We start from the raw sequence: 12771 nt of genomic DNA, 5'->3' as shown, positions 1-12771 counted from the left end.
GTGGTGGTTGATAGGAATAAAATTGATAATCACGGACAGAATCATCCCTGCGCACTGGGGCGTCCATATCAAACGCGGGATAAGCGGTTTGCGCAAACATTTTATTATTTATCATGTTGATGTTTAATTCATCAACGTCGTTTTCGTCGTAGGCCACTTCCCGCTATCGCGTTCATGAGCGCGTTGGTTGTTGCATCGGTGGATGACTGAGCCGCCAACGACTCTAGTTTTTCTTCCACGGCGTTATTTATTACTTTACTGACATTTGCAGGCATCACTGTCGTTGATGGCATTACCGGTGGTTTCTGTTTTCTTTTTCTCACCAACGACATTAGTTTATCTCGTGCTGCAGAAAACGCCCTTCCGGCAACATCTCCAATAGCACTAATACCCCTATCACGAATAACATCAATGGCCTTCATTCCTAATTGTTTAGCTAACGGCGCTACTTTTGGAGCCATTCTTGTAAATAACCCCGCAATGGTGCTACCGAGACCGTCTCCGTACCACGCGCGGTATACAGGCAATCGTGAGTTTACCACGTAGACGCTGACTGGTTTATCATGGTTGTAGTGTATAATCATCTTTATTATAAAAAACACCAGTGTTTTCCAATTAGTGATTGATCACCAGTGATTGATCACCAGTGATTGGTCAATCGCTGTAATGACCGTGGTCCACGAGTTCGTCTATGAGCGTTCGATATACATTAATGTCCATGATACCACCGGCAAATAACCGCCTGCAAATATCAGCGGCCTCATTGATTATTTCCGGAGAGTTATTTCCGGCTCGTTTTCCTCCGATTAGTACTTCCAGCCGTGATATATCACTGAGAACACTACCAGGACAAGTAACGTCTTTACCAACAGAGTATCCTTTTCCGTGCTTTGGTCTTTCACTTTTTACTTTATTGTGGAATATTATATAATTATTATCATGCGGTGGTAATTCATTTTTATATTTATTTGCCAAATACACTATTCTTGTCCAGTCCTTTAACGACCTTATATTTTTCTCGTAGCCGCTATTGATATGCTTATCTCGTGTGCCCTTAGCAAAATTTGTAACAGTAAAATTGACTAATTCTTCGTAGCCGAGATTTCTAATTGTGTCTATTGTGCTCTTTTTAAGTACATTACGGGGTATATTCCCCTCTTTCTCTATTTCTTCCGGTATTTCTTCCGGTATTTCTTCTTCTGGTTCTCTTGCGGTGGCGCCTAGTTCTTCGTCATCGGCTATTGTAACATAAGGTTCTTGTGGGTCCGTTATAGCGAGTGGTGGCGGCCTCTCCCTCCGTTGGTGTGTTGTAGCAACCGCTATTTTCGCAGGAAGTGTTTCTAAAGACTTTTTTGTTTGTTCGGTCTGAGCCGCTATCTTTTCAAGCGCACCGATAACGGGCACAGTTGCCGCCGTAACATCTTTGGTCGCTTTAGTTACCGGAGCAAAGAGTTGTTCACTTCCAACAGCAAAATCAGTTTGTAGTTGTTGCCGCGTTTGAAGTTGTTTTCGGACCCTGTCTCGTAACGGTATGAACTTTTTAAGCGCTACTAGCCGCTCTCTGGCCAGCCGAGTAGTAAGTGATTCGCCTACCATTATTGCAATTGCTCCGTAGTTTCTAATTTCCCGCCGAGTGTGGCGGGGGGATATGTCCCATCGGGGGCTCCAGGGAGTTTTCGTCTATAATCCTTCTAATGTTTTTGATCTTACTAGAAATCTCCCGCCGTCGTTCAAAAGCCTGTCCGAGTTTTTTTCGTACTGTCTCAACGGCAGTAAATAGTCCAATAAATGCATTTACGTCATTGCCATATAAGTTTTCATTGATCGTATATTGTAATCGCTTTATAAAAGAATACTCGCGTGGCAGGGTATATCGACCTTTCTTTGATTGCTCGTTAATAATTTCATAATCGGACAATATTTTTTGGTTATCAAGCTTATCAGATAATACAATTCCTTGATTTTTTAATTTTAAAATCTCGGTTAATATATTATTGATGTCTTCGATATTCATATTCTTATAAATATCTTTATTTCTAAATAAAAAAAAATTATTTTACAAAATGAACCCTGCGCAGTGTGTTATTTATTACTATTGATAGTATTTAAACAATTACAGACAATTCGTCATGGTGACCTTATTTATATACGAAAATCGAATTCTGTGTCCGGTCCTTTTTGAGATCGCTGTTTGATATACTCGTTCTGCTACTTTTCGTATTGAGGCGATACAAATGTCAAAATATTTTCCTGCCTCATTCATCGACTGAAATATTTTTTCCTCGTGAGTTGTTGTATCAAATGACTTTACGGGTTTTGCTTTCTTTGAGTGTTTACCAGTTCCGCCTTTTTTGGTATTTTGACTTTGCGAGATGGCTTGCAAGTTTATAAGAGAATTATCAGTCTTATTATTATTAATATGATCAATCACAAGCCCATTCTCGATTAATCCGTTGAATACTTCAAATACCACCCTATGAACATAATACTTCTTCTTTCCGGCACCAAACATCAAATACCCCTGATTATTTACGGTACCAACCGGCTTCTTCAGTCTACAATTTCTAACAACGCCGTCGCGAGATGCCTCGTAATTAACGAGCACAGGATGCGGCTGAAATTCTTGGTCCATTTGTATAATAATACTACTTGTCTAATTCATTATTTGGTTTAATTATAAACCTTTCAATGTAGTCCTGAGGAGTTTTGATGATTTTGTCCTTGACTGAGTCAGCGGTGGGGTCAATGACGGCATTTTTTATTCGTTTATCATAATAGCGTTTTAACTCTCTGTATCGCTTTCCGCCACAATTGATACATAATTGTGATTTTCCTCTTACACCAACGTGGCAAACCAAGCACGGTAGGGGGCCAAGAGAACCATTACGAACACTTTGTAAATGATACCCGCAGAATTCACCTCTACATGATTTATTGCACGGGGTTATCGACCCAATCATCAACCATTTGCAGTGATTCATTATACTATATTCTTTCATTTAAATACTTGTTTTAATTATATGGAGGAGTTCGAGAGATTAGCAGCAATTAAGCCCTGGAAAAATATTAAGTTTAATCTCGATAGAGTCCTCAAGGACGCACCAAAAGCGTTAATAAACGATAGAACCCTGTTGAATAAAATACGCGACTGTATCAATGAATTCAAGCGTGATGGTGCATCTCATAGTTGGTCAACATTTCGAATTGATGGTGTTGTTGATGCTACCATGAACGACAACCGCGCAGCAACGATAATATTACAACTTGACGGTAAAAAGTATTTCTTCAGAGTAAAATTCATTGTCCGGGTGGAATCAGCTAATTGGATCATACGTGATAAATTTGAACCGGTTCTCAGCGACAAGAAAACAGTTATTGTTAGCCGCGACTCCAAGCCAGGGCTGTTAACCGGAATTGACAGACCATACTATGAATGAGCGTATCCTGAAACAGCAGTTGTCTATGGAATATACCCGTTAAATAAGAAACCTGATATCGGAAAACTAGCGCCAATGAAACAGTCAACGGGGATAAATTGTGTAGCAGAACGAGTAATAGAGCATTTTACAAATGCGTGTCGAGGAAACAAATTGACTGATTTAGGACGTAGCAAAATAAACCAATGGGAGGAGACAGTGCGCGAGCGAGGAGCAACCATCAGCGACATAGCGAGATTAGAAACGTCGCTGAGATTTCCAATAACCGTTACAACAATAACCGGTGAAGTATTATACGAATCAAAGTATAAATCAAATGGAGCCCCAATCAAAATTATTGATCATAACGAACACGCGTGGACGCCCGCGGTCACAATATTTCCACGGGATAGAACAGTAAAGTATATCTCCGGGGAATTCCTGGGAGAGGATGGTTTTCTCGCGGAGAGGAAACTATTTGATGCTATTGCTTGTTTGTGTAAAAACGACCCTGTGTCAGTGTGGTTACTTCGCAGCGCTGAAAACGATGTGGATACCTTTGATCAGTTTGTAAGACCAAACGGTGAATTATATCGCACTGAAGCGTTTCACAACAAGATGAAAAAAACCGCCATGGAATTTGAAGAGCATGATGAACAACTGCTAACAAATTGTTTTACGATTCCATCGGTTGCAGCTCATGTTGCAGCAAGGAAAAATGCGTGGAGACCAACGCGCAAGGAATTTCTACCGGATGTACAATCCAGTTGTTTGGAATACTATCACGGTGGACTATGGAACACTGAATACAACCGCGACGCTATGATTTCCGTTGATATGATTGCCTGTTATCCAGCGAGTTTTCTCGGGTATGGATCCGCCGCTGAGTACTTTAAACGATTTGGACACCCCAGACATGAAATGACTCGTGTTGCTATTAATGGACCACTGCCTGATTTTGATTTAACCGGATTCGCTCGCATAGTATCATTTGAATTCGCAGCAGGACTTCATCGCTGTTGTTATATTTGGATCGGTAGACACATGGCTGAAAAGAAGTGGCTGCCAATAGCGCTGCTACGGTATATGATTGATTGTAGCATGCTTGTATCGTTGATTGTCAGTGACGCGATTATATCATATCGGGCGCAGACTGAAGTCTGGTTACCAGAACCAGAGCGTCTAGATAGCATAATTGACGAATCCAGAAAACACATTGATGCCGACGAGGAATATATCATCGAATGGTCCAAAAAGATGTTCAACCAACGAAACCGCGAGGCAAAAGATCTCGGTAGAAGAATAATCGGTAAGTTCACACAAGGTGGAAAAAACTGCGACTACAAACGATATTGCTCACGGCTGATTATAGATGACGCAGAATATGATTTCGTAATCAAGGACGCAGTGGCAAAAAATAGATACGTGAACTGCAAAACGGCTTTCTTGTCCAATGGAACAAAGTTGGGTACAGTTGTTACAGCCCGGCATATCCACATTTGAGGGCGTCTATGCTGGGTTACGCCGCTATCAATTTATTCTCGATGATAAATAGATTTCCCGACACCGCGGTTAGAGTTGCGATTGATTCATTTTACATAGACGTAAAGTACAAGGGAAACATAGCCGAGTTTACTAGTCCGGACGAGAGTTGGGGTATATGGAGAATTAAAAATGAAATACGACGCGATTATTCCCCGTCAGCAGATGTCACCGTTGAAAATAATTACTTACGCGGTGATAAATTATCAGAATGGTCTAATGCACCACCGTGTTCTGATCCAATTTGTAAATATAAAACAGTTTATTTAAGCGGCTGTGGCGGGTCAGGAAAGACGACTCGGGCAATTGAATTATTTCGAACGCGGGCAAGTATAATCGTGCTTACACCGACCCATAGACTAGCGCGAGAGATAAAACAACGAAATGTTGACGCCGTTACTTATCACAGCTTTTTTCGATACAGCGGCGGTGAGTGGACTCCTGATCGAATGGGGGAAAAATTTATTCCTGAGGTTATCATCTGGGATGAGATATGTACTGTTTCGTTAGATACTTTACAAATGTTTCTTGAGTGGTTGCTGCGCGCGAATACAGCGGTAATCATGTGTGGCGACCATGGCCAACCACCACCATTTGTCGGCGAGGGTCCACATGATTGGTTAAAGGGTTTTGTGGACTATTATGAAGAAACCGATACTGATTACCGAGCACTTGATGAACAACTGCGCGAGGTTAAAAAATTAATCAGATTACAGCCGGATAGAGTTCAATGTGAAATAATCCGCGAGATGATTCCGGAAACGCCGTTAAATGAATTCTGGGAAACATGGAGACCAAACGATTTGATTGTAGCGAGTAGAAAGATAGTCAGAGACACACTTCAGCGGAAGTTGTTTGCGTTGCATAAGGAAAAGTTTCCAACGCGTCCAGTGCCGTTGTGTTATAGACCCGCGGATACACGGCGGCAGAACATTGAAGTTGAAATCCCGGGCCCGACAGCGTCAGGGACAAAAAAACAAATTCTCGTGCTGAATGATATCGTGCTCGTTGATATCAGCGTCGTCGAGGACACGCTACGTGCTGATAAATCCCCGTGGACGCTAGGATACGCAACGACAATACATTCCTCGCAGGGACTGACTATCACGGATACAATTGTTTGGATAGTTGATAATCGCATCGAATGGTCAAATCTAGTCTATCTTGCAGTGTCCAGAGTACGGAGAATGAATCAGCTTCGAAGAATTGTTATTGACGAAGCCAGTGACAACGATGACATTATTGATGCTAGCGTCATTGATAGAAAACTCTCGGGTTACCGTCAACAGGATAAAAAAAAACAGCGGCGTTTTGATATTGATGCCGAATTAATAATTGCGTTACGACAACAACAGAATAATCACTGCGCGAGTTGCAATTGTGTAATGCGCTGGCGTTATTCGGATAAAGACGCTCACCAATTTACCGTGGACAGGATCGATAACAGTCTCGGTCATATCCGTGGTAATGTGAGGTTAACTTGTCTTGAGTGCAATAGACGCAACGGCGCTAGTTAAGACCACGCGGGGGCAATTGAGTATCGTCAGGTATCACTTGTAGTTGCTCGCGAGTAAATCCGCGCTGAGGAGCAGTTGAATCCAGTCTATAGATCGGTGGTCTACCAGTTGATCTTGTTATCGTTGATATGTTATGTGTGGTAACACTCCAAATAGGATCAGTAGCTCTTTTTTTACCGCCTTCAAGCTCTCCTGGTTCATACAGATATCTAACAGTGACATCGCCGAGAATCGGCTTGGAAACGCTATCTATTTTTGATCTTCCGGGTATATACTTTTTTTAATCGCGTCGCTGGGCTTCATGTTGATTGCTCGGGTAATCTCGTTATTTAACGCTGCAATTACGCCTGGCAACCTTTTGACCCATTCACGAGATCGTTTTTCTTGGATGAATTCCTTCGCGTATTGATACCCAAATAACCGTTCAGCAAGAGTCCGATTGAATCGTTCAACAATTGCCTGATCACGATGTAGCGCAGTATGACCTCGTCGTATCGCGACGTTATGATGTTTCAACGCTGATAAAACAGCACCGCGAAATTCACTACCAGGATCAACTTGTAATAGATTTGGCCAGCGCAGAGGACCTCTTCGATAAATCCGCTCAAACGCATTGGCTACTTCAGTTGCTGACTTTGTTTTTAACGGCTCCGCTTGTTTGTATCGACTCGCAACATCAACTACGGTTAGCGCGTATTTGTAACCGTTGTCATGCGGCAGAAATAGTATATCAGCCTGATGAACTTCATTAGGTACGCTGACATCAAAGCGCGAAAAGTTGATTTGTTTAGGCGGTGGTAGATAAATTTGCCATATAGCCTGTTTGGATAACCAATTAGCCGCAACGGCCTTTGTTACCTTTGCAGCGCTTGCGAGTTTACCAATTGCGGCCTTCCCCTTCCAGTATCCTCTCGGAGAATAATAGATGGATTCCATGTTGTTATTATAAACGCTAGCGTTTTCAATTACCAGCGCGAGAAGCTCCGCTTCCAATCATTAATTTACCTTTCATAGCCGATTTTACCAACCATGAAGCCAATTTTTCTTTGAATGATTTATCAGGAATAGCATTTAACGCGTGAATTAATTTTACATCCGCGATATGACGCTGTTGCAGATCGCTACTTTTGTAGTAAGCAACATCATGAGCATGACACGCCTTATCGATAGCGTTTATTGGATACTCACCGGGTTTGGGCTGATTTTGATCATCGAGTCTGATATCTAATCGTGTTCCGGGGCCACAGTAGCTATATCCTGGGAGGTGCTTTTCTCCTGGATACTTTGCCCACGGTGTTCCGGGGAGTTTTGATAACTTGGCTGCAATATCACCTCCTCGCTTTTTTTTAAAGCATCCCCGGGTCTAGCAGAAATAAATCTAAATTTCTTTGTACCGCATTGTACACACTTACCAGTAAGTGCCGATCTGTTATTTCTTGTTGTAACGGTTGTCATATCATTTGTGCCAGTACGCACTCTACACTTCACACAATATAAATCCATAATTTATGTATAGAGATATGAATATAATTGATTTTTCGGCGACTAAAACGAGAGAACCAGTTAAGCATGTTGCAGCGTTACCAAACTCGATCCGGATGATTATCATCGGACCATCTGGATCCGGCAAGATGCAATTATTACTCAATTTAATAATGAGATGGATGAAGTTGGATAAGTTGTATTTAATCGCCCCTAGCGTGGATGATCAACGATGCTACGAGGTGTTGAAAGATTTTAACGAGAATGCATCAGCGATCGCTGAAAAAAATGTTATTGAGTTTATTACAGATATCAATGATGCACCAGGTATTGATGATATTGATGGCGACGTTAACAATCTAGTCGTGTACGATGATGTTATGTTAGACAATCAAAAAACCCAGCTAGGATATTTTCCAGAGGCAGGCATAAAAACACCGACGTGATATATGTCACTCAACGATACACTCAGATTCCAAAAGTAATCAGAGACAACTGTAATATTCTTGCTGTATTCAACGGCGTTGATACACACACGCTACGAAATATTTGGCAGACATGGTGCGGCGGTGACATGGACTTTAATGGTTTTCGAAACTTTTTTAGTCATGCTCAGTCGACCCCACATGGATTTGTAACGATAAATTTACATGATCCTCGGACACGATATCGTATCGGACTTGACCAAATATTCGGTTAGTTGTAAATAATTTTTATTGTAAATAACTTCTTAGCAGCAGGGGGGGCAATGACATCGACGCGGTCGTCGCGCTTTTTTACCGGACGCTGACGACGCTGGGATCGGCGCGCAGAAAGTATTAATTAAACCAAATGACGATTGGACGACCCCCCGACGACGACGTCGTTTTATTTTTACCGGGCGCTGACGACACCGGATCCGCTGAGTGCAGAAAGTATTAATAAAGCAAAATAACGATTGGACAAAATGTCGGATTCGCCCCCCCCCCCCCCCTGCTGCTGAATGACAAAAGACAATCACTCGTTGTCGAATAGAAACAAGATCCTGAGCTCTCCTGCTGGTGATGAGTTTCATTTAGCCATCGAATTGTTATATACAGTAAATACTTTGTGTTGCACATGAAGCACAGTCGGCTGGTCATTTATTGGTCACTACGGCTTATCACAAGATTTTGAATCATTGCTATTGACCGAAAATTTAAATTGATGTTTCTAAATACTGTTGGTCTTGTCACATTTGTCAGATGGTAGAAAAACCCAATCAGAAGATAACTAAGTCTCCTCTGCAACCTATTCCTTCATTTAGCAGAATAATGGTAGATTCTGTCAGCCCCTTACCTAAGTCTAATTCAGGCAACTAATACTTTCTGACCATTAGGTGTGCGTCCACAAGATTTCAAGTGGCATTGTCTTTGACAGATATTAAAACTAAAACCATTGTAAACGTTTTAATAACGATTTGTACACTTGTCGGCCTTACCTAACCTGTCCCGTCCGATCAAGGGTCAAACTTTCAATTCTAAGTTACTAACAGCTATCTCCTACTATAGTACTATATAGTACTACAAAATACTATAAATATTCTACGTTTGTATGCTTCTCTCTTTTAGGTAACATTTTCCGGTTACTCTTTCTTAAACACAATCATCTTTTTACAAGGACAATTCTTAAAGTATTTTGGTTGATTTGAAACACGTACCCCTCTCTTCCTCTCTCTCTCTCTCTCTCTCTCTCTCTCTCTCTCTCTCTCTATATATATATATATATATATATATATATATATATATATATATATATATATATATATATAAAGAGAGAGATGCTTGTTCATTCAAAGTTCATCATTTTAATGTTTGTGAAGTGGTGGGGATTATTTCCTTATATCATATATGTCCTCCTGCTCCAACGAATGCATTACAAAGTTAGTTTTAAAAAAAATCCAAACTTTCATGGTAATTGCAATTGAACGTTTGACGCCTCCCTGGGATCCCAAGAGAGGGGCGAAAAAAGCACACCCTGTCCGTTTGGTGAATTGCCATTATTAGGCTTAGGAGTATATGTAGTTCTTTACAGACGGACAGGCAGTCATACAGACAGACAAGCAGAAGGAAGGCATCATAGTATTCATCCGGAAATCACTGATTAAAATTGATAATTACAAACTATATTTAAAAACTCTTGGAAATTGAAACAGGCAGAAGTCGAACGCTTGACTCAGTGAACAAATGAATGATGCAACATATATTAAATGTTTAATAATCCTTCGCCCACCCTCTTCCCTCCCACACTATACGGTGCAATGTGAACCACAATGACAATTTTATTTGCAAGTGTTGTAAATTATTTATTCGTGCTTTAAGATCTCAGCAGAATCAGTTGTATTATTGTTGTGGCCAGTAGTTCGTTTGGGCTGAAATTGTATTTCTTTGCTGGAAGTTAAAATTGCTCTTCAAAAATAACATTCTTTGAAACGGAGACTTGAATTTCTAGTGAAATTTCAAATAAAATGTATTTTTGGATTGTATTATTGTAATCACACAAAAGACTATTGTCAAATCACCACCACATAGGCCACCACATGATTATCAACACTGCCAGCGTTGGAGTTAAATAATATTTCCACTATAGTTTAAGATAACGAAATGTGAAGAAAGCTTTACTTGCCACTTATTTGTACTTCATATTAGTCTAGAACAGTGGAACTAATTGTTGCGGCGGTGACTAAAATTCAATGAAGTATTCTCTTGTGCAGGGTTAGACCTTACCGTATCTGCCCTTATAGTACTATATTGGTGTTTTGAGCACATCGTGTCATTCGATGGAAGGTTCTTCAGATTTAGCAAAATACAACAAGACAGGTAAACAATCACCAAATCCATTTTTCCCAAAAGAGGTCATACTTGACTGATGTATGCTCAGAGACTATCAATGAACTTTAGTACACTTCCTATCGATTCGGATTGAGCATAACGTATGCCTCTTTCGCACTTAAGTTTAACATTTCGCTTTTAAAGTTTTGTAGGTGCGCTCAGACACCTGTGTTCGCTGTTTGTTGACAGATACCTTATATCTACTGTTTACAGTATCATTTGTAGTTTGCATTTATGGAGCTGATTTGAAACTGGACAACTTGCAGATTGGAAACTTGATCGCGTACAGGTCGCGTAAAGAGTAAAGACGGCAAATCATAATAAAACTGTATTGCCTGACTGCGTTGAACCGTACTAAAAATCCATCGGCGCCATGCGATAGTGAGAGATTTTGCTCGCAGAAGCATCGAAATATTGAACTTAATACAGCCAACGATATTTCGCCAGCATTTAAACGTTACTCCGAAGCTGGTATAGACAAAGAACATTGTTCTCCCTTGCCAGAGGACAACTAGCTTGTAGAGTGCGGAGTGAAAAAGAAACAAATTGGTTTTATCATTCATTTACCAATTTTTGAAGAGTGCTTTACAGTTTTCTTTCAGATACCGTATATCCTATATAAAGGTCTATCTGTTTTGGACACAAACCGAAACATTTAATATTACAAATAACACTTACCAGAGTCTGTGTTATCAGAAATAACTAATTACCAGAGTATGTCTTATTAGAAGTTAATAATTTCTAGACTCTGTGTTATCAGAAATAACTAATTACCAGAGTAGGTCTTATTAGAAGTTAATAATTTCTAGACTCTGTGTTATCAGAAATAACTAATTACCAGAGTAGGTCTTATTAGAAGTTAATAATTTCTAGACTCTGTGTTATCAGAAATAACTAATTACCAGAGTATGTCTTATTAGAAGTTAATAATTTCTAGACTCTGTGTTATCAGAAATAACTAATTACCAGAGTAGGTCTTATTAGAAGTTAATAATTTCTAGACTCTGTGTTATCAGAAATAACTAATTACCAGAGTATGTCTTATTAGAAGTGAATAATTTCTAGACTCTGTGTTATCAGAAATAACTAATTACCAGAGTAGGTCTTATTAGAAGTTAATAATTTCTAGACTCTGTTATCAGAAGTAGCTGATTACTTTCTTATTCTAAAACTTTGCGTATAAGCTAGGTGGTATAGATTTTCTAAAGAGCACATGTTTCGCCATTCTTGCTTAGTATGAAACTATACGGTAATCGACACTGGTTTTGAACTAGTTAATTATTCACATGGTCGCGTGGCTCTTATAATTTTTGAACTGTCGAGTATTCAAGACTGGTTTGGAAAGTGTGTCAATATTTGCTACTTGAAGGATTAAAAAGAGAGCATAGAAACCAGTTGTCATCTTTGATTAGTCTTAAATTGAAATGGCTATCCGGAAAACTTGCCATCGTCTAAAATGCAGTTTAAATAGAAATGTTAATCAATTCCTTGTTGCGAGAGAAGAACAGTTTTGGTACGTATGGGGAAAAGAACTCAGAATTCAATAGATCTCATGTAAATTAGCTTAACAAATTAAGATGTTTTCAGATTGCCACAATTGCCATGGCGCATGAGCCAATCCTTGCAATAAATCGTAAACATTTCGCAGGAAAGATATAAAAAGAGTATTCTGTTTCATATTGTAGTATTTCTGAGAAAGAAATCGAAATAAAATGATATATCATTTTTCATATTTTAAAGAAAGGGAATACCTTTTGTGTCTTGGATTTTTAAAAAAATACTGTCTTAGAAAACATAGGAATAACAAAATATATGTTAGCAACTCATTTCCGGATAATTAAGGGGTTATCTCAGTAAACAGATATGCAACCCTAAATATCTAAAGTACATGGTCATCAAACAAGTATGTCTTTCAATAAAATAACAGTAATATTTTTAAAAAAAAATAAAGTTTCCAAGATAAAA

Source organism: Sinohyriopsis cumingii, chromosome 18 (genome assembly GCF_028554795.1).
Source record: "Sinohyriopsis cumingii isolate HCF-2022 chromosome 18, ASM2855479v2, whole genome shotgun sequence".
In the NCBI taxonomy this organism is placed as follows: domain Eukaryota; kingdom Metazoa; phylum Mollusca; class Bivalvia; order Unionida; family Unionidae; genus Sinohyriopsis; species Sinohyriopsis cumingii.
The sequence above is the reverse complement of the archived record's forward strand: the minus strand, read 5'-3'. Positions refer to the sequence as shown.